The sequence below is a fragment of the Grampus griseus genome (assembly GCF_964374135.1).
Source record: "Grampus griseus genome assembly, chromosome: 6".
NCBI classification, from domain to species: Eukaryota; Metazoa; Chordata; class Mammalia; order Artiodactyla; family Delphinidae; genus Grampus; species Grampus griseus.
The window spans coordinates 98001305-98024775 of NC_139000.1; positions in this window are offsets into that span (position 1 = coordinate 98001305).

Genomic DNA, 23471 nt, shown 5'->3' on the forward strand with positions numbered 1-23471 from the left:
GAGCTGAAATCCCCCCGGATCCACTTCCCTAGCTATGCTTCCTGGTACATGGCGAATGAAGACCATCTTCCCAATTTGTCCAGAAATTTCCTCTGGGCTAGCAATGGCTGTCTCTATTCCCCTGGCCCATCACTCAACTGGAAATTCCTGGAAAGTAGAAGCTGCTTAACTGTGCTTTGTACTCTCACAGAGGATTCTCACTCAGGGTCCAGCTCCTGGTTCATGATCCTTGCTGAAAGGCCCTAGCCTTATCCCAAGGCTAATGAGGGTGCTGGTGTTTCTTCTCCCTACCTTGGTGTATGTGCATGAGCTGCTGTCAGTTATGACTATGGCCACTCTGACTCTAGCAAGCAGGCTGTTTTAATCACTCACTGACTTTTCCTTTCCTTTAACCTCCCCCCTCCCTCCAGGGGTGGGGGTAAACCTGGTTTCACGATCTCCCATCTTGAATGGCAATCAGTGTCCCACCAGATGTGACTTCTCGTATCCTTGACTTTATCTTAATAAATAATCCAACATATTTAGCAGAAACATTGCATCTTTGTTTAGGGATTAAACCTGGAGATATATTTAAACTGCACTGAGTACTGGTAATCCTGAAAGGGCTGAAGCAATCCTGGTAGCATGATAGGGCCACAGCAGTTAGTGAGGTCACTCAGCTGCAGATGTTATTAAAGCAGCTGTCTGTGCTTAGCGCAGAGCAGGTAAGGGAAGAGCAGTATGCACGTGGACATGTGTACACAGACTCAGTCTGGTATTCCTGGGTGCATGCAAATACACATGCTTATATACTTGAAATGCACGAACACATGTAATTATGCTTGCAAGCCTATGCAAATGCATATGAGCTTGCAACACACTGGCATATATGAAACATGTCTGTTCATGCATATGTAAGCATATATGCCCGCTCATGTAATTTTGCAAGTAAATGTAGAGAAGTGTCTATGTGTACATGCAAACATGACCACCTCCCTACACTTCTGGTGGTACAAATACTCAAACAAACAGCTGTTCTGAAGCCATATGGTACAAGGTACAATGCTGAGAATGTGAGTCCCTGGGCTCTAGATGTGCAGTTTGCAAATAGCTCTGGGTCTGCCGTAGATGTTTCTCCCTGCATTTGTGCACAGTAGTCTCTATCTCCCAGGAGTTGTATCAGATCCTTCCTTGGCTGCCTTCTTATGTCAGGAATTACTTGGAAACCCTACTGGAGCCAGATCAATTCAGTATTCTTTTGCCTTAGGAGTTAGGACACATGGTGCTACATGAATTAAAGCATCTCAGCTACGTGCCCACACAGTCTGCTGTGAGGCCACAGCCCCAACCATTGGTGGCCTTGATGTTTCTTTCATTTATTCACTCATTGTCTCAGCAGGTATTTCTTGGGCTTCTCCTGGGTGTTTTGTGCAATGAGTTGTACAAGATGGAAGTACATATAAGGCATATTTCTGTCTTTCAGGCTGCCGTGGGAGGGGATACAAGGCCTACATACAAAGAATTAATTGTGTCACAATAAAAAGCAGTCGCATAATGGTACAGTAATGCTAAGATTCCAAATGAGCAGGTGTCAGGGGTTCCCAGGACCATGTTTGGATGTTCACTACAGGGACTCACAGGACTCAGCACATAGCTGTACCCATGGCTATTATTTATTACAACGATCTAGTAAGGATACACAATTGGATCATAAGGAAAAAAGGCACACGTGGCTTCTGGAGGAACCCATGTGCAGACTTCCCCAGGCTCTTTCTTTCCCAAGACTGAGTACACAGCACACACTCTTCCCCTAGCAATAAAAATGCAGCAACACATGTGTGACCTTTCTGCCCAAAGAAGCCCATCAGAAACTCAGTGGCCAAGATTATTATGGGGGCTGGTCAAATAGGCACATACCTATGCATATGCCTAGCACAGACCGGAGCTCCAGTCTCCTAGAAGGAAAGCACATATTCAGCACAAACAGTCTAGACACAGTGAGACACTCTTAGCATTTTGGGAAAGTATTCTTTTGACTGTAGGGACCTGCTTACCATCCAATGGCCAACCTCACAAGCAGGCTTTTCTAAGGACAGCTGCATCAGACCTGCTCTGTCAATTCGTTTCTGCACAGAACAGTAAGAAAAAGTGAGCAGTTCCAGGGAAAGAAACATGAGCATAAGCTGGGCATCCCAATAGAGCAGAGGGCTCTTGAACTGGGTCTTGAAGGCTGATTGGGATTTGAATAGGCAGAGAGGACTGAGGTGGGGACTTCAACAGCTCAGTCCCAAGGGAGAATGAAAAGGTATCTAGGAGGCTGGGGGATGGAGGGAAGAGGCTTCTTGACCTAGTCAGCCAGCTGGGATATCTTCCATGAGTTGTAAAATCCACTGGGCAATGGGGATTTAGATCGGTCCTGAAAGAGCTATAAACTAAGAAGAGAAATAGACAAACAGCACAGCAATCTCAGTAGCAGGATGGAAGGAGAACTCAGTCTTGTCTGAGGAGGTCCTGATCCTCCAGATCTAGCTGGGACCTGAGGACCAGGAAGGAATGTGCCAGCTTAAGGAGGATGAGAAGGAGAATGGTGTCCCAGGAGTGCACATGCAGAGGCTCAGAGGAGAAAAAGAACACGGCGAGTCCCACAATCTCCACCAAATTATTGTCCTTGGCAGGCTAAGGCACTATGGGTAAGCTTTTCCTTACTTGTTTTGTTGCCAAAATAAGACCCCAATCATCAGAGCCAGGTTCACATTTAATTATACAGGCCTTACACTGTTTAATGCCCATTGAAATATGTGGCATTTTATAGGGAGGGCACCAGAGTTCATCACAGGTAGGGGACTTTCTCGTGCTTGTCTTTGATGCTTCCTTTCTCTAACTCACATCTAATATATCAGTGAGTCCTCTTATCTCCACTTCCAAACATATCCCCAAGCAGACTGTTTCTCACCATCTGTGCTACTATCACTGGAGTCCAAGTCACCACATCCCTCTCCTGATTTCCGTGCAGCATCCAGAATGTTCCTCTGAAATGTAAATTAGATTGTATTTCTCTCCTGCCTAAAAACTCATACACATTCATCACTGCATTTGGTATAAAATCTACCATGTCCTAATGTCCCAGGGATCTGGACCCTTGCCTACCTCTCCACCCTTGGGGCATCACTCTCCATGCTATTTGCTGGGCTAAACTCACCCTGGTCTTCTTTCTTGTCCCTGAGACACACCAAGCTCATTCTTGCCTCAGGACCTTTGCACATGCCATTCCCTCTGCCTAGAACTCTCCTTTCCCAGCTCACTAAGCTCCTGGATCCTTCTCCTGATGCAGTCCCTGCTAAGAAGCACCTCTTCAGACAGAACTCACCCAGCTTCTCTAGCTCAAGTTCCCCCAACAATACTACCCTATCTCAATGACTTATTATTTGGTTATTATGTCATTTTCTTTATATGACTACTTACTGCAATTTGTATTGTTTTTCTTATTTGGATTTTGTCTTCTGTCTCCCCTCAATTTCAGTGTAAATTCCTGGATGGCAGGAACCCTGCCTAGCTTGCTTATCCAGCACTTTAAAATATGCCTGGCACTGTGCTCAACAAATATTTATGGAACGAATGAATGGTGACTCAACTGGTAAGTGGCTGGATTGGAGCATTTCTGTCTTCCATCTGTGTTGAGGCACAGAACATACAAAGCACTCCAGCAAAGGGATGGGGTATGCCTGGGGAAAGTGTCACAGAGAGGAAACCTGGGCAGCCAGTAGACAGCAGGACAGTGGGCCCTGAGGAGGCCTGCAGCACATCTAGGGGGGCAGAACAGGCGTCTGCAGACAGTCCCTCTACAGGCAGTGTGTGGGAACCCAAGGGTGCAAGCTGATCAAAGAGCCTTAAGAAGAAGGAGGTAGGATCTCTGTGGAGTCCAGATAGGTGGTCATAAGGCTTATCCAGGTTAACAGGACTTTCTTATTGACAGGGGAGGAAGGCAGCAAGGAAGGAGACTGAGGCAGACAGGCAATGTCAGGGGTGGTAACTGGGCACTAGCTGCTAGTCTGGACTTTAGGGTCAGATCTGACTTCCCTGGGAGGACTGGCAAGAGAGATAGACCTGATACTAGAGAAACAGGGCACCCAGCAGAGCAACAGTTCAGAAACCTCGATCTGCATGGGGTGCAGTGTGTGGAATCACAGGCATGGGTGTTTGGGGTGTTTGAGCTGGAGCACGAAGGTGGTGGGTAAAGAGCAAAGGAGGACTTAGCATAAAGCCCAGGGTTGGTCTCAGAGGCCAGGGAAGCAGGATCCTGCATGAAGTAGTCATGAGGCCACAACTGTGGCCACTAGGAGGCAGCACAGGGGGGCAGGGAGCCTGGAGACCATCACACCAGGGAGCCAGGCACAAACTTCACTCCTTCACACTTTTGCCAGGGCCAGCCCTAAATGGACTTTTCTGAAACCAGCAAGAACAGAAGATGGAATGGGGCTTTGGAAGCAGATCTCTTTAGCAGGAGAGAAAGCCATGCCAATGGCCCTTCCCACTGACATCCGGCCAGGCGGGCCCCATAAAGGCCAGGAGCTCAGAAACTGCAGTTGTTTTCACCAGAACTCTGCTCCAACTCTGCTCCAAGTCTGGGAAAGCCTTGATTATGTTCTTCTACACTTTATGGCAAACGATTGGCCTCCAGATCCAGAGGGTTAAGCAGGGGGGAAAGCAAGGGAGCTCCAGGGCCTACGAGTGCAGCCCTCGCCCATGTGCAGTAATTAACAATGGAAGAACCCTGCCCGTTGGAGCCTCTGCGGTCCGGCTGGGCTGGCGTCCACCCTCTCACTGACAGGAACAGCACAGCTCTGTTTGCATGGATGCGACTCCCCAGCAGATGGTGAATCAGACCTCGATGTCTCTCTGTGTGCTTTGTACATTTTACTTGTTGGTAATGAATTTACAAATCCTTTAAGTACAGAAAACAGAACCTTCCCACGAGCTGAACAGATGGGAGAGAAGGCTTTCTAAAGGTTTTTCAAAGTAGCCTTTTTTTCCCTCTCCTGGTTTAACATCTCTCTCTATGTCTACAAATCCTTTAATAGCTGGAGGTGAGGGGGAAATTTGCCTTGCCTTTCTTTCTTTGGCTCCCTGGAAAATACTGGACAGGCCTGCCTCCCACAGCCAGGAACCCATGAGCAGGACAGCACCACATCCTGGCAGGGAACCTTCACCATCCTGTCGATACCTCCTGGAGTTTGTGTGTGGCACAGTCCACAGAAGGAGGAAGGGAAGGAGAACTTCTTGCAAAGCTGACACCGAGTGATTTCTCTGGTGGGGCGAGAGCCCCAGGGTTCCTTCTAAGTTGAATTGATTGAATGGCTTATAATTGCAAACCTGTGGTAGATTGCATTTATGGCCCCAATGTTTTACCCTTCCCTTTACCATATCTCTCTACAGTGGGCTCCCGCCTCAGATGGGGGTCTCTTGCCGCCCCGCCCCATCAACCATGTGACTTGCTTTGGCCAATGGGATGTTAGCAGACTGGAGGCAAGCAAAGGCTTTAAATGTACTGCCCAATGAAGCTGGTTCTCTTGCTCCATGCGAAGGACATGCCTAGGCAAGCTTGCTGGTTCTAGGAGGAAGAGGAGCATGGAGCGGAGTCAATCCTTTGCCAACTAGACAGGAACACAGGCCTAGACAGGTAAATCACGAGCCCACGGTCAAGAGTCTAGAGGACATAACGGTATTTGTTTTTCTCTTTCTGACTTACTTCACTCTGTATGACAGACTCTAGGTCCATCCACCTCACTACAAATAACTCAATTTTGTTTCTTTTTATGGCAGAGTAATATTCTATTGTATATATGTGCCACATCTCCTTTATCCATTCATCCGATGATGGGCACTTAGGTTGCTTCCATGTCCTGGCTAGAGCTGCAATGAACATTGTGGTACATGACTCTTTTTGAATTATGGGTATGCTAACACATATATATGGAATCTAAAAAAAAAAAAAAAGGTTCTGAAGAACCTATGGGCAGGACAGGAATAAAGACACAGACATAGAGAATGGACTTGAGGACACGGGAAGGGGGACGGGTAAGCTGGAACAAAGCGAGAGAGTGGCATGGACTTATATATACTACCAAATGTAAAATAGATAGCTAGTGGGAAGCAGCCGCATAGCACAGGGAGATCAGCTCGGTGCTTTGTGACCACCTAGAGGGGTGGGATAGGGAGGGTGGGAGGGAGGGAGATGCAAGAGGGAAGGGATATGGGGATATATGTATATGTATAGCTGATTCACTTTGTTATAAAACAGAAACTAACACACCCTTGTAAAGTAATTATACTCCAATAAAGATGTTTAAAAAAATGAAAAAAAAAAAAAGAGTCTAGAGGACAGTCTTCCTTCTACCCTCAGAGTCCCCAGCACAGAGCACTCCACCTAGAAGAAACAATAATTACAGAAATGGCTATGGTTTACCAAATGTATATGAAATGAAAAACGGTAATCGTGACACTAACCTTACAGAGTTGTTTGGAAGAGTAAGTGAAAGGTACCAAACCTAAAGTATTTAGCACAGTCCTTGGCCCATGGCCAGCACTGAGTAAATGTCAACTAGTGCATTATCTACATGCATGGACTTTGATCATTAAAACCACCCTGAGTTAAATATTATTATCTCATGTTACAGATAGGGAGGTTGAAGCATAGAATAGTGTAGTGACTTGGCCAAAATTACACAACTAGATAAATGAAAGAGCTGGGATCAAAATTCACATACATTCAGCGATGGAAACAATCAAGAGAACAGTACAGAACCAGATGCAGGATAAGTACATGTCCAGAATTAGAACACACGGAAAATGCTGGTAAAATACCATAAGGGAGAAAACTTAGATTTGGTCTGGAGCAGGGTTTCTCAGACTTCGCACCACTAACATTTGAGGCTAGATAATTCTTTGTTTGGGGTAGTCTGTCCTGTACATTTTAGGATGATGTTGCCAGCATCCCTGACCTCTACCCACTAGAAGCCAATACAGCCTCCTCCCCAAGTGGTTACAACATTGCCAAATGTCCCCTGAGGGGCATAGTCACCCCACATTGAGAACCACTGGTTTGGAGATCTCAGGGAAGGTTACAAATAGAGGGTAAACTTCAAGATGTGCTGATAAGAATACACATAGCAATTCCCCGGTGTGAATTTCAAGGACCGATAAACATGTAAAACTTAATTAGGAGAGACCATTTCAGAGCAAAAGACAGTCCTTTCTAAGAAAGCATTGCTGGCAATTTTAAACTAATACTCTAAAAATAATATCATATTTTTGAAAGTCTATAACAGGAAATTTATAGAATCCAATTTGGATGTAAACTATATTGTGTGTGTTTACTTCACAAAGTGTATCAACTGCATATCTCTATTAGTACAAGAGGAAATGTGGTCCAAAAGTACGACTTATTCTGGTATTTTTATTTAGCTTTACTACATACTCCCCACATGGCGGTTATTGTTATAGTTTTAGCAGAGACAGTGATACTGTTGATATGGACTGACATCAGCATGAGAACTGGCATTTGTTTAACAGTTGCCTTGTTTGGATACGGTCTTCAGTCTCATTCATCGTCTCATATTTCTAGCTTCCCTTAATGTGGAAAAAAAAATGGGCTGATTTACAAGATCTAATTTCCCTTTGATAACTGTATTCATTTCCTAAGTCTGTCATAACAAAATACACAAACTGGATGGCTTAAGGTAATAGGAATGTACTCCCTCACAGTTCTGGAAGCTGGAAGCCTGAAATCCAGGAGTCAGCAGGCTGGTTTTTTTCTGAGCATCCTGAGGGAATCTGCCCTATACCTCCTTCTTAGCTTTTGGTGATTGTCTGGCAGGTCTTCGGCATTCCTTGGCTTGTACATGCATCACTTCAATCTCTGTCTCATCACATGTTTTTGTTGTTCTCTCCTCTTATAAGGACACATTGTAATCATATGGGATTGAAGACCCACCCTACTCCACTATAATTTCATTTTAACAAATTACTTCTGCAATGACCCTATTTCCAAATAAGTTTACTTTCTGAGGTACTAGAGGTTAGGATTTCAATACATCTTTTGGAAGAAAACAACTCAACTCATAATAATAACGTATCCTGTGAGACCCACTTTTGGATAACACCTACTCCACCCAATCTACCCCCTTTATGAACATTGCACCCTCCGATCCCTAAAGGAATATGGCTAGCAGAGATCACACTCTTCTATAATCCTAGAACCCCATATATTCTACCAACTCTTCCACCAAATTGTAACCACAGGATTTTGCTGCTACCCTGCCATATGCATTGGAGTTGTTCTTCTACAGCATCAGGGGTGTTTTCCACTGACCTATCCATCCCTCCTCCCCAGACCCCCTTGTAAGCACCCATGACTTGCATTTGTATAATGATGACAAGAGAGGTAGTTTCCATCTGAGGTCATGAAAGAGGTTTTGCTTGGTTGGATGACAAGATGTTATAATAAAATGCAGCCTTTCTTCTGGTATCACAATATGCTGTTGTTATCATGTCCTTCACCTTCGAGAAACCTCATAGCCACTTAAATTAGAAGTTTGACTCAGTTACCAAGCATGTAAAATTTAGGTTAGTATGTAAAATTTCTAACTGCCCTGAAGTGGGTAAAAGGTAAATGGAGGGGAAAGAAGGGGAAGGGGAGGGATTAGAGGAGGTCCCAGGAAGGCAAGCTGGGGCAGGGAGAGGATGAGCCCTGCAAAGAAAGAGATACCAACGCTAGATAAAATCAGTGGGAAATATTTCTCAGGGACTGATATTGAAAAAATGGGACAAGAGAGTCAATGACAGCTGCCTATGTAGGGCATGAACTGGCATAGTGGTGATGGAGCCTAGCCAGCTGGGACATGTCTTAGCTCCCATCAACCTGGGCAAGTGCTGAGAGGAAAGACCATGATGAGTATGGTTTAGTTCTCAGCTCTAAAATTTGTTATTGTAGAAGGTCAACATGGCCCTGTAACCAGGCAGATCCCTGCCAGGGAAATCCTAGTAATAATAACAAGGAGACCCAACCAGGAAGAGTCAACTTCAGTGCATATTGAGGAAATAGCTCTGACTGGGTTGAGCATCATACGCTTAGCCTCCCTGACCTCAGCTGTAAAATGGGGACGTATGAAAACCTCTAAAATTCTCTCCCAAATGTAGGGACCCTGCATTAGACCCCAGGGATAGAAACAGAGGGGAAATCCCCTTCTAGTGCTTTCTCCAAGCTGCTCTCTCTTCTGCTCCTCTTTGATAACCTCCCACCTTGCTGAACCAACTGTGGGTTTCTTGTTAGAGCTCCAGCTTAAGAAATGCCTCCATGGCCGGCAATTGATTTTCTAAAAATGTAATATGCATGCAAGCTCAACCCCACAGCAATTGAATTCTTCTCTGCTTCAAATCAATTGTAAAAGTGTATGTAAAGCTACAATAGTGCTAAACTCCCCATAATGAGGTGATTGTGTTAAGTGAGCATCTGATTTAAGAAGTGGCTCAGCGGTGCAGGGCTGCATCATGCCACCTACTCAGGTGACAGCAGGACATGCGCTGGCTCCCAGGTGAGCAGGCAGCCCTGGAGGTACAGCAGCAGGACGGTGACAGTCAGAGTTGCAGGGGGAGAATATGGGCTCACAAGTGAAGGGACACCCCTTATTCAGGTCCCCTTTCTTCCCCATCTCTACCCCCAAAATGGAAATTAAAGCTCAGAGGACAGGGAGAGAGCAAGAGCAAGAAAGGATAAATAAAGAGGGGGCAGGCAGGCAGGAGGCTGGAGGGCTGGATGTAGAGTGTATGCAGGCATTCTAGGTGGGCAAGAATGGGCTCCCAGGGAGGGAGTATAGTGGGAGGATTCTGAGAGCCAAGCCATGTGTACAGGACTAACCTCAACTCTCTGCACAGCAAATCTCCAAGTCCTCAACTGCAGGACAGGAGATGGGTGCAGAGGGCCGGGATGGGTGTTAGCCATGGGGCTGTTCTCTGAAGGATCTGAGGCTCAGTGCAGGGATCCTTCATCCAGTGGGCCGCCTCTGTCACTCCAGAGCCCTTCAAACCCCCAACATATTTCTCCACTCTGCTTATCATTTTCCAAAATGCCGCCATTAGAATAGTCTTTCCAATACAACTCTTGCATCACATCGGGCTCTCTCCTTCTCTTCTCTTCTTTAAAAAGCAGATATTCCCAAGAGAAGTAACTCTTAATACCCTAGTAGTGAAGGTACTCCTAGGGGAAGGGGGTGTGCGGCCTGGAACAAAGCATGCATCTTTAGATGTGGACTCAGCACCCAGCGTGTGCCAGACCCTGAGCAATATGTGTGGGCACGACATACTCTTGCAGAACCCCCAGCTTAACAGTTTAACAAAGAAGAGGGTTGCAGTCCCAGATGCCAAGCACCGAGGGATGCGTGACGAGGTGGGGCAATCATGGGGAGCAGAGTCAGCTTCACTACTTAGAGGAGGAGGGGCTTCATGCTGAGTCTTGAAGGAAAGGTAAGATTTGGTGACGTGAAAGAGGGGGGAAGAAGAACATTTCCAAATGCAAGGAGGCCACAACACGCAAACCTGCTGGAAGCCACGCTCAGAGCTGTGAGTAGCAGGGCTGGAATTGGCATCTAGAGAAGAGGCAAGAATTATGGTGACAGAGATTGAGATTTATCAGGACCCAGCCTGGCTTGATGACTGAATTTTCAGGGTGCGAGAAAAGGTCTTCCCCAGTCTAGGATATTTTCCAGGTTCCTCTTTCCCTAGAATTCCTTAGAATCTCAAAACTGCCCCTGCTCTTCAGTCCTGGATCACCTAATAGATCAGAGCCTTGCTCTATTGAGTGGGTTGTCTCCCAGGGTTGGGATAATCACTGAATCCACCTCTGGACAATTCACCCAGAGGTGGCTAGTGACTCCCTAGATATTTTGAGGCTCTGCAGCGAGGAAGATGCTCGAGGTCATGGTAATGGTGATGGGCCATCACTCTCCTGCCTGGAACACTGAAGGCTGACCAGGAGTTCAATCTGTGTGAGACTAACCATATACTGTAGTGAACTGTGGAGTCACACAGACGGCCCCAGTTCTGTGACCCCCCAGCTGGTTATTTCAACCTCTGTGCCCCAATTTCTTCATCTGTGGAAAAGAGATTCTAACAACCTGGATTTGGGTGTCACTGTGCAGATTAGATGAGATATGCCTGTAAAGCCTTCAGGCTAGTGCTTGACACAGACTAAACACTCAAACTAGCTAAAATGATAAGATGTTGTATAAGGACACAGATCTCTCCTAATAAGGGCTTTCCATCTACATGGTAACACAAATAACTGTAACACAAAAGAAAATTCACCATGCCGCTGGGGATGGGGACACGTTTTGGACTGGTCTCACAGAGAGATGGCCATTGGGTCACTCACATCTGAAGGATAAGAAAGATTTGACAGACTGATGGGGGAAGAAGGGGTCCATGGAATAATCATGACCTACACACGGCAGCAAGCACTGCCTTAGGCTACTCACATTTCTGGTTTTCCAAGCTGAATTTAGACCCTGGGACCAGCAGCTGAATCTTCCATTTCTTTGTGTCCCTGGTTTCCGCCCCCCCGCCCCATGCCCTGTACATGAGGTGCTCAGGGAAAAATTGCCCATGATGATGCGACACAGGGCTTGAGTGGGCAGCAAGCTCACAGAAGAGGCAGGAAGGGAGACCCATGTCCCAGAAATTCCCCTAACAATGCTATCTGGCCTCAAAAGCAGGCCAGGTTGCTGAGCAGATGGACCTGGGCTGGAACCCTGACTTCACTCGTTAGAGGTGTGGCCCTTCATCTATAAACTAGGGATAATAACAGGAGGATGCCATGTGCTAATGCATGCCACGTTCTTAGCCCAGAGTCTGGCGTGTAGACATGCACAATAAATATTAGCGTAAAACATAAAACAACAAAAAATTCAGTAAAAGTAAGTAAAGTCTCTTAAAATGTTGATGTGGCTCAGGTCTGCTTTGAGATTGGGGCTAGAAACTTGGGCCTCAGGTTTTTACTGATCTGCCCAGTGTCAGCCCAACTTCTAAGGAGAAGACAGCCCCAGCCCCTTGGGATGTTTTCCTTCCTGCTTTTCTATCAACAGTGGAGGCTGTTGATAGAAAAGACTTTCCCCAAGCAGACCTGAAGCAGGGAGGGAGGTGACTAGCAACCTGCCCTAGGGCAGGGCAGGATTTGCCAAGCTTCCTGGCAGAAACCAGCAAAAATAAACCTTTAACCCTCAAAGGCAATTGATTGCTGGGAAAAAAAAATTTACAAACAATTGTCAAAAGTAGACTGGACTAGTGGCATTATCCCATTTTATCTTCAAGAAGGAAATTGGGGTCTTTAGGAAGCAAGTGACTTTCCCTAATAGCGTGTGGCTAGACCGTCTAACGGTTACTCTTGTCTCACTTTGCCTTCCATCTGGTTCCTGAAGTGTCCTAGCAGCAGATGGAGAACACGAGTGCATGCTTGGCATGATCACTGCTGCTATGTGTGGTGAGGGGAGGACACCCAGTAGGGTCGCCTTGGTCTGGGCAAAGCCTGCTGATGAACACTGTTGACACATCATATGCTTAGTGAGTCCTCAGCCAGTGCTCTCCAGACCCACAATGGCCACCTCTGGGGTGGGTAAACTTGGCTCAGAGACAAGAAGATGGGTTTGAGGGCCTCTGGCAGTCAACTGGGTTCTGATTCAATCATCCTTACCTTTAAGAGGAAGTTGTTGCTACATCTTTAGCCCAAGGTGATACTGATCAGCACTGCTAGACCCCAAGGCTGAATCCTTCTCCAGGACGGTTTTTGTCAAAGACCTATGTCACTCACCCTCCTGTTTTCCTTCATCTTTCCGTTTTGGGGGGGTGGGGGACCATATAACTGTCATCTAAATAGCAATACGTTTAAGTGTGAAAGGAGATGCTACTTTGGACAGGATGCCAGGCCAACAGGTATAAAATTGGGGGGCACAATCTAGGCCAGCCAGACATATGGCCCCCCAAATAACACCCATCATATTTAACCCTGTTTCTTCCCAACCTTCCAATTCAACCCCCCCATCCTGATGGCGGAGGCCCTCCTTGTACCCCAGTGCAGTCACAAGACAGCTGCTTCCGTATGGGGAGCAATCAAAAGAGACAAACTTTCCAGGGAACTGGCCCTTTGTCTGCCTAAATGTTCTCTCTTGGGAAAAAAGAACCAAAGAATTCTATTCCAGAGATGTCCTAGAAGGAAAAGTGGGGGAGAATGATGAATCTGAACAGAGCAGGAGTCCCCAAAAGAAAAAACACTCCAACGAATGCCTCTCCCCTGCCTTCCAACGGACAGATTCTGCCCATCCTACAAAATTCAGTGCACGTTCCTCCTCCTCTGTGATGTCCGCCTGCATTGCCAGGCACAGGGACCCCCCTCCTCAGACCTTTGTAGTTCTACTCTTGGGACTTGTAATATGCCTTATCCAGGCATCTAATCACTTATCCTTGAGTATGCCTTTTAGCATACTAGAAGGACAGAGCAATCTTATCATTAGATTTTTGGGATGTATATATGTGCGTGTATATAAAATGTATGTATTACATAATATATTGATATGTGTGTAAAAATATATATTTGTATTATATATATTCCACTCAGTTTATATTTTGTATTATATATATTCCACTCAGTTTATATACATTCTGTTAAATATATATACATATAAACATGTATGTGTACGTTATACATATGTATATACATTTATATATATAAACAAAAAGAAGAATGGAAGTTCAGATGGAGAGAGGAGCCTACTGAATATAAATTTATCTCAAAATTATCAAGGGAACTATCCCCAGAGAACAAGAAGTCATTTACCTAGTAATGAGTGATGGAATTTTCACTGTGGAGAGTTTCTAAGTTTGGGAAAGGCTGACGCTTGTGCTTTTCACATCTGGACCTTTGGTGTGTGACCTGACATTGTGAGGATTTACCCAGGTGGTTTCCTGGAGGCGTTTGACCTTGAGAGGAAGAGAAACAATAAGAGAGTAAAAACAGCGGTAAGAACAGCTATCGCTGTCCAGTGGGCAGTTTCCTGGAAAGGGTTACTCACTCCTTTACCAGTATGAATAGTGGCCTTGGCAGTTGGGTCATTAGTACCCACTTTTGACGCTCTTCTTTATTGCTTTCTGTTGGGCTTCAGCCCCTTTGCCAATCAACTGCTTAGAGACAGAAGACTGGACACAGAGATCTACTAACATCCCGTTTCAGATTTCTAAGATTCTGAGGATCATTTTTGAGAGATCTCCTGTTTATTTAGGCAGAGATGGGTCTTTGGTTTTCAAGCCTCCTGCTTCCAGCCTCCATACATAGCAAAGAATGCCTGTGCTTGCATTCCTATCTTGAAAGTTTTCTTCCACGATTAAGTTACTAATTAGAAATTATTTATACCCAGAAACATATGCACATGTACTGCTGCTCAGCATGTTGTTTTCATGATCACCTCGAAGCACCTGCTGCTCTTTAAATGTCCCCATCACTCTAGCTCTGTGCACTGATTTCGACAAGCACCCTGCCCCTTAAATCCCTATCTGAACAGCGCCCATAATCAGTGTATGCCAGAGACCGGTTACTTCAGCTCCATCCATCTTCCCAGTGGTTGTTTGTCACTGGTTGGTATGTGCTGGAGAAAGTCATGATTGAGATGACTTCCTCCATTCCTCCAGTGAGGGTAGAGCTGGGTCAGTGAATACCAAAGATTAGAGATCTCTGTGAACCGTGTGAGGAGCCTCAGGAAGCCACAGAGACCCCAACATGGCAGCCTCAGCATAATAATCCAATAGAGTTTTTTAAAATCTACTTGGTGATCTCCATGAGTCCAGTGGCTAGTAGGGAGGTCACAAATTTTGACACCTGTAGCATCTCAACTCTTGTAATTTTGGTGAGATTTATTCTCATTTAAAAGAGTAGTTTTCATCAGCTGTAAAACAAAAGCCAAGGAGGTGTGTCCAGAGCTTAGAGGAAAGGGAAAAGTCTGACAGAGAATGTTGGAACAATTCAATCCACTGTTGCTCATCTAATTTACAAATTGGAATCACCTGCTTAGGTTGTGCTTGGCTCACTCCATCCCTCTCTCTGCAGCCTGATTAAGGATGCCAGGCAACTGACTGGAGCTCCCATATATACATAAAGTAAACTCCCTGATCTGCAAGCCGATTCACACAACAGCTTCCCTAATAAAGCATGAGGTGAAGCTGCTAGGCACATCTGTTTTTATCACAGATCTTCAGCATATCCTAGGAAAACAGGACAGAAAGAGGCAAGGCTAGCCCTAAATGAACTTATCACATTTCTGCAAATGGGCTCAATGTTTAAGATGTGGCCCCAATCACTCAGACCGTACTGCAAGTAGAGCTGGGTTCAGATGTAGAATTAATTATGAAATTGTCTAATTCATTTCTTGAGCAAACTTTTACTGAGTGTCTACTCTGTGCCTAGCATTGGGTTATGCACTGAGGATGTTCACCTAGGGGAGGAAAAGGAAGTCATACAGAGAGTAACTACCACACAGTGTGATAGGCACTATCACAGAGGTTATTTGTCAATTGCTTGTAAGAATAGAGTGAGGGCATGACCATCTCAGTGAGGAGAGAAAGGATAAAGAATCAGAAAAGTCTCCACAGTGGAGCAGTCTGGAGGATAGAATTTGGGGAACCCTTATGAAATCTGAGAGGAAACCCTAGGTTGAGATACATTACACCTTCTCTATATATTTCTAGTATATAGCTATCTGTTGGGTGTGGTGACAACTCACTTTTATATTCCAGTCACAAACTGAGTCTGGAGCAGTCTTATACCCATACCCATAGTGTTATTTGCCAATGTTCAGACTCTCCCTCCACCCCTAATCAAGCCCCTTGAGTGCTTTAGAAACACTGTTTGCTTTAGTCAATGAATGGATACAGAACCTAGTCTTGGGGATGAGGCCTTTTCAGCATCCCATACCCTTCTCCATAGTGTTTCAGTAATGAAACCACCACCAGTTTCCTGAAAATCTTCTGACTTCTAATTGTCATGTTTTCCTAAATGAATGGTCTCTTAATACTCTTCATATCTTTTCAGGTCAGGGACACCTAACAATAAGTGGTAAAGCACCTTGTATAATGTCTGGCATGTAATAGGTGCTCAATTGCTATTGTTAAAATTATCTATTATAATCATGTGCCCACTATCTATAGGTAAGAGAGGGTTTCGTTCCCCTTGAAACTCTCATCTTCTGTCTTCAGCATGTACTACCCACAACACACAAATTATAATATTTACACATAGGACTGTCCAGACATTAGAACATATACAATTACATTCAATTCACTATGCCAAACCACAGATAGAAAGCCTAGTCCCATCTCTGTCTGGGAGCTCACAGGCAAAATGCTACTTGAATTCAGGACAACATTCTGTGCATTTCCCCTGATGGAGTGAGAAGATGAATCTGCCAAGGAAGGAAATGCCTCCCCACTCAAAAAATTCAGAGTGAGATCCAGCTGTGTTTTCCAGAAGGTCCCAGTATATTCTAAGAACAAGAGAATTCTCTGACATTTCACATTTCTCTTCCCTTGGTAGAGACAGAATGGAAGCTCCTTGATACAGATATACTTAGTCATCTTGGAGTTACTGGTCAACAATGGGGAGAGAAAAAGAGCCTATGAGTAGGATCTCTCATACTCATACCTGGAGGTGGGTTTGAGAGACTGGACAACTAGCCCAAGGCAATAAAGGACCAGGTGAGAACTTAGACTGGACATGGGGGTAAGTAGCTCTCAAAGAGCAAGTCTGAGTGATAAGTGGTGATACTCCCTTAATATTCTATTCCCTGACCATCTACAGAAGTAGAATGAGGAAACTTGAAGGCAGATGAGGATTCTCCTGAAATGGCAAAGCAAGCCACTGACCCTAACCCTTAATCCTTAACCTGATGGGACTCCCAAAAAACTTGCCCAGAGTAGTATTACTGATCTACCCCATATCCTTCAGTTTATAATCACAGAGTACATGATTCCCCAAAAGCCCATATTCTAATTTTCTTCTTTTTGCACAAAACATATCCTAATTAAGCATGTTAAAAATATTCCAGAAGGTTACTTTTATAAAAAACTGGTACAGAGGAAATGAAAAGAATTATATAATTTTGCTCAATTATATGTATTTCAAAATCTGAAAAAAAATAGCTAATTTTCTAGGAAAATGTAAATGACCAAAGTAGACCAGAGTAGAGATGCACAACTTGAACAGATCAATTACCAAAAGAAAAATTTGATTAAAACATATATATATATTCAAGGAAAAAGGCTAAAAAGTTTCACTGACTAATTCTGTGTAACATTCAAATAATATATGCTTCCAGTGATATTTTAAACTTCTCCAGAGCACAGAAACAAAATACCACCTCCAAATTATTTTTATAAAGTTGGAATAGCATTGATAATAAAATTTTGACACATCATGAAATAAACATGTAGACCAATTTCACCTGATGAATATCAGTGAATATCAGTTCATGAATCCTGAATGAAATATTAGCATAAAGAATCAGACAAAAGATGAAAAGAATAATTAACCATGACTAAGTGTGTTTATTCTAAGAATGCAAGGGTAGTTTGACTGTTAATATAATTGGCCATATTATTAAATCAAAGGATAATCTCCATAAATGCTGAAAGGGTTTCAGATAAATTCACCATCCTTTCTTGACTTAAAAAAAGTGTTTTTTTTTTACATCTGGCTGCCCCCTCCCCCCCCCAAAAAAAGTGTTTTATACAGACACACTTCCTCATTAAGGTAAAACTTCATATATCTCAAAACAAAGGTTTCATGCTTAATGGAAAACCATACTGGAAGGATTTCTATTAATGTCAGGAACAAAATAATGATGTTAGTATTGCTACTATCATTTAATATTGTTTTAAGTTATTAAATTCAACATAAAGTAAGAGTATAACTAGAAAAGAAAGAGATTTTTCATTATTTTGGATTATATAATTGAATAACTGAAAGTTCTAGAACATCAGCTGAAAATCTCTCATAAAATAATTCAATGAGGTGTCTCAGGGGAAAGCAAAAAAAATATAGTCTTTCATACAATTGGAAGCTATAAAGGGTGGAGAGATCTTATTTATAATAGGCACTCAAAAATGTATCTAGTAATAACTTTAACAAATGTATAAAATTTACATGAAGAAAAAGGAGTAAAAAAAACCTTTAACAAGAGTTATGAACCAAAAAGGGACAAGAACAAATGGAAAGACCTGTTCTCTCTTAGGAAGACTCAGTCAGATGAAGATATCAAGTCTGTTTAAATTATTCTGTAACATTAAAATTTCCCCACCAAATACACAAAATTTTAGACAAGCTAAAGTTTACAAACAAGATAAACTTAAAAGATTAGCAAGAAAAAGTAGGAAAACTCTAAAAAACCCATAGGGGAATATGAGGGGACTAACTTTATCAGATACTAAAACATATTACAAGGCTACAGTAATTAACACAGTATGGTATTGAGTCAAGAGTAAGTGTACCAATGAAATGGAGTGGAGAATCCAGAAATACAACCAAATACTACATAAAAATGTAGTATATAAAAATTTACTACATAAAAATGTAGTAGGTGACAAATATGGTTTTGCATATTAGTTGGAAAAAGATAGGTTATTCAATAAACTGTACTGATAAGATAGCTATCCAACAAAAACTTGAAATTAGAGTGCCTACCTTCTACTGTACAGATTAATCAACTCCTTAAATATATAACATGGGAGCACCAATGTACTAGAAGAAAACATGAAAGTGTTTTTGTTTTAATAATCTTAATTTTGAGAATCTATTTTTAAAAGATTTAACTAATGCTATAATTTATCAAGATAAATTTTGCTACATAAATTTCAATTTTTTCTCAGTGATAAAAATGCCATACAAATCCAAATAAAATGAAAACCACAAAATATTTTTAGTATTTATCCTAACAAATATATAGAGACCTCTTACAAGTCAGTAAGAAAAAGACCAAAAATTCAATTTAAAAATGGACAAAAGTCATGAGCAATCAATTCACAGAAAAAAATTACAAATGTCTTCTAAACATTTAAAAATATGTCAGCCTCACATGTCAGTATGATAGAATCTCAATAATACATCCTATTTTACATATTATATTGCTGATAAATAGAACATTTAATAACACTATTTGGCAGGACTATAAGAAACCAAGTATTTTCACTCATTGTAAGTCATTGTGTAACTTGGTACAACATTTTGAGGGGCAGTTTCATAGTATCTATTGAAGTCAAAATGTATATATCCTTTGAACCAATGATTTCTTTACTAAGACTTTTCTGCAGAGTAACTTGCTCATGTAAAATCAATGTGTATGTAGGGAATATTCATTACAGCATCTTTTGCAATAGGGAAAGAAATCTATATGTTCATCAAAAGGGAACTGGTTAAATAAATTATGATATATATTTACAATGGAAGATTATGCAACCATTAAAAAGAATAAGGCAGCTTTATAGATACTCATATGAAAAATAAACTCACGGTACAGTTTTAGCTTTAAAAAGCAAGGTACAGAGCAAGATGATTAATGTACTACCCACTTATTTACAAAAAAAAAATGAACAAAGAACAAATGTTCATAAGTTCTTGCATATGCACAAAGTTGCTCTAAGACATAAAAGAAATGCAAAAGAGGTTCCCATCAGAGAGAGGAACGGGGCAGTGGGGAGACAGGATGTACAAAAGACTCACAATCTCCCACTTATCGTGTTCTACCTTTTGAATGTCCTACTACATACATGTATCCTTTATTCAAAGTACTAAATGCCCATAGATTCCCTATACCCAGACAGGCACTCATTTGGGTGACACTCATCTGTGTCATCTGTGTCATAATCAGCCTTGTGATTCTATGGCTCCTCTTCATGTACCCAACTCCAAACAGAGCCCTCTATTCACTGCTTCTTCCACATCTTGTCTCTTCCCCATCCTGCATCTTCTCTGGTGTTTTCATCCTTGACCTCAAACATCTACCCTCCCACCCACACACCTTCAAATCCTGCCAAGGCTTCAACACCAGATACAGTCACACCACCTCCCTGGGGCTCTTCCTCTCCACATCCCAAGATCCCTCCTTCCTCTGAACACATAGCCCCTTCCTAGCATATTTCCTGCTGCCAATCACACTGTCCTGACTTCAACATAGTGCCCTGAGAGCACAGATGTGTCCTACTCATCTCTGTTACTCCACAGTGCCTTAAAGGCAGTAGGTGCTCAACCAAAGAGAGAAGATTGATGACTTGCTCCTACTGCCCTCCACTGATCATCTCACTCAGCCAGCAGTTCCAGGGATCTAGTATGATCCAGACACTACAGGGACAGAAAAACCCACTTTTACATACTTGACCAGTGGGCTGGCTGGTGGGGCTCCAGTGCCTTCAAGCCTGCCCCTTCCTCTGACTCCAAAGATCCTTTCCAGGGCCTATCTCACCTGTCCTCCTTCAGCCAGGAATCCCATGCTCTGTATCCCATAAGAGTTGGAAATCACTCTTTCTGCTGAATTTACTGTGTATCCCAGATACACCACTTTCAGCCTCCAGGACTTAAGGGACTTCAGAAGAGAGATGAGGGAAAACAATGCATGCCCAGCAGTATAATCAGATCTGACAGGTTAGTTTAAACAACAAAATGCAATTCCGACTGGATCAGAGAGTGTGAAGATGGGCAGGGTTAGGAGGCTGGGGACCCAGGCCTGGCAGTCTTGTTGGGTGGGGTGCCTTTTCCATCCTTAATCACTGCCCCACCAAACAGACCTACAAAAAAAATGGCAAGAATTAGATGACGGAGAGGATGAGAAAATGTCAGTGAAATAACAGTGGGAAAAGGTTGGGCTTTATGATGGGGAGAGAGCCTCACTTGTTCATGCGGCTAGTGTCTAGGGAGACTGGGGATCTGAAGAGAAGCTCTATGTCCTCTCCTCTTCCGAGGGCTCAATTATTCATTTTGGGGGTGGCTTCTTTTTCCTTTTCTTCATGCCCCTCTTATGATCTCTTTTGGTGCAATGTTGCTGTTAACAAAAATACAGCATTTTTGAGACAAAGTGTGTGAAATCCTTCTTCCAGAAAGGAGGGCTTTGAAGAAGAGGCAAGTGATCAGAATAAAGAGAGGGACCCAGGAAGGAGGGGCTGGTGGGAGGCAGGGTGGAGGGAGGAGGGTGGTCTGGGCTAGGAGGGCAGCTTTGATTTCTCTGCACAGGCTTTTACCTTTTGTGGTTTCTTTATTTCATTGTTGGGACGAGGGGAGTCCTCTGCCAGGGTGTGGAGTGAAGTGGTTGAGGAAGGGAGGTGAGGCTGCAAGTCTTTAAAATGGTAGACTAGATTCTAGTGACTCTCCCCGCTCCGTCTCCAAAAGGCATCCTCTAGAGTCACTGGTAAGGGTCTGGCAGGGAGACAGGCCTCTTCCCATCCACCTTCTCCAAACACACACACACTCACCCATTCACACCCACAGTCACACTCATGCACACACGATCATACACTCACAAACATTCCCACACATGCACACACTCATACGGCATCTCCACATACACACACATACACACACACACACACACACACACACACACACACACACACAGGGAGTCAGAGCTCACAAGTTGTGCAAACTTGATCGAAGGCAGCTTCTGTGATATTCCTTCCCTGGAGCCTATGATACGTCCTTCCTCCAAAGACACCGCCCCCCCCCCCCAGCACCAGGGCCAACACGCCCCTGTTTGCTGCAAGCCCTAAGCCTCTGATTTAGGTTAAGTTTCTTCCACTGCCCTTGCTCTGGAACTTCTCCTCTCCTCTCCTCTCCTCTCCTCTCCTCTCCTCATAGTACCTGCCCTCAGCTGCCTAAACTAATCCCTTTAAGCCAAGGTAATAATGACTAATAACAGCTTCTTATGCAGTGGATCTCAGTGAGATCTGAACTTTAGTGTGATCCAGGCTCATGGCCCAAGTTGCAGCAGTGATGGGGGACTTCCAGGCCTCAGCAGCAGGGTGGTGCAGAGGTTCCAGGGAGAAGCGGATGTGGGCGAGTCTCTCTCTTTCAAATCATACCAAGTATCCCATGGAACATGAGCTCGGCCTCTGAGGGGGTAACTCCACTAGACATCCCTTTAGAGTGTTCAGACTCCTGGAAGAGGGAGCCATCAGTCCTAAGAGGGTGGACCCATCCATGCCAGGTCCATCAGAGGAGAATCCCTGGGTGTCCTCAGAAGGCCTCCTATCTCCAGAGACTCCAGGCATCAGAAAGGCATTCCCTCCACCCCCCAACCTTCCATAGAATAAGTGTTTCTTAGGATGATGATGTTTCAGGGCAAAGTCAGGCACACAGACTAATTGGGATCTTCCCCCAAGTCAAGGACCACTTTGGATAGGTCACATATTTGCTCAGAAAATAGGACTTGAGTGACATGAAAAATACTATTCCACTCTTGCTGGACCCTTCAGCCCAATCCAAACTTAAATCGACAGGCTCATTTCCCATTGCTGAAGGTTTTGGGAGCAGGGCATAATGTCCTTGGCTTGTCAGGTTCCAGGTCCCTCATCCTGCCTCCACAGCCTATGAACATCACACTTCCTCTTTCCTCCCCTACCTTAGTAGGAGGACTCAGGCTGTCTCCAGGGTGAGAATTAGAGCAGAGTGAATCAGGACACAGCTTCATCCAGCCCCATCACTTACTAGTTCTCGGCAGATTACTCAATTGCTCCAACTCTTGGTGTTGTTTATAGGTAAGTGGAGTTTGTGACTCTCAAACTTATAACTCCAGCACAGACATCTCTCTCCCTGAAAATGGTAAATCAAGCAAAGCACTGCTTAATGTCTCTACTTGGATATATAATAGGGATCTCAAAACCAGAAGGTCAAAAGCTAAACTCCTTGTCTTCCACCCCAAACCAGCTCCACTTGTCTCCTCATCTTGGTGAATATCAACTCCATCCCTCCACTTGCTCAAGCCAGAACTCTCAGAATTGTCTTTTGCACCCTATAATCCAATCTTCCAGGTGTACCTTCAAAATATCCAGAAACAACACTTCTCCCCACCTGAATCTCCACCACCTTGCACCAAGCCACCATCATCTCCTGCATTAGCACCCCTCTGGTCTCCAAGCTTCCTAAGCTCCCCATGATATGGCCACAGGAAAGTAGTGGAGCGAGCTTATTAAAATTCAGTTGTTTATGTCACGCAAATCCTATGAAGAGTCTCAATGTCACTCAGAGTAAAAGCCAAAACCTTCACAATGGCCAACAAGTCCTCATAGCCCCTGCTGCCTCCCCATCCCCACTCAGACCTGATCCTTTACCGCTTTCCCCCTGGTCCTTGCTACCCCAATCACACCAGGTTTCTTGCTGTTCCTGGAACTTACCAGGCACTCTCCAGCTTCAAGGTCTTTGA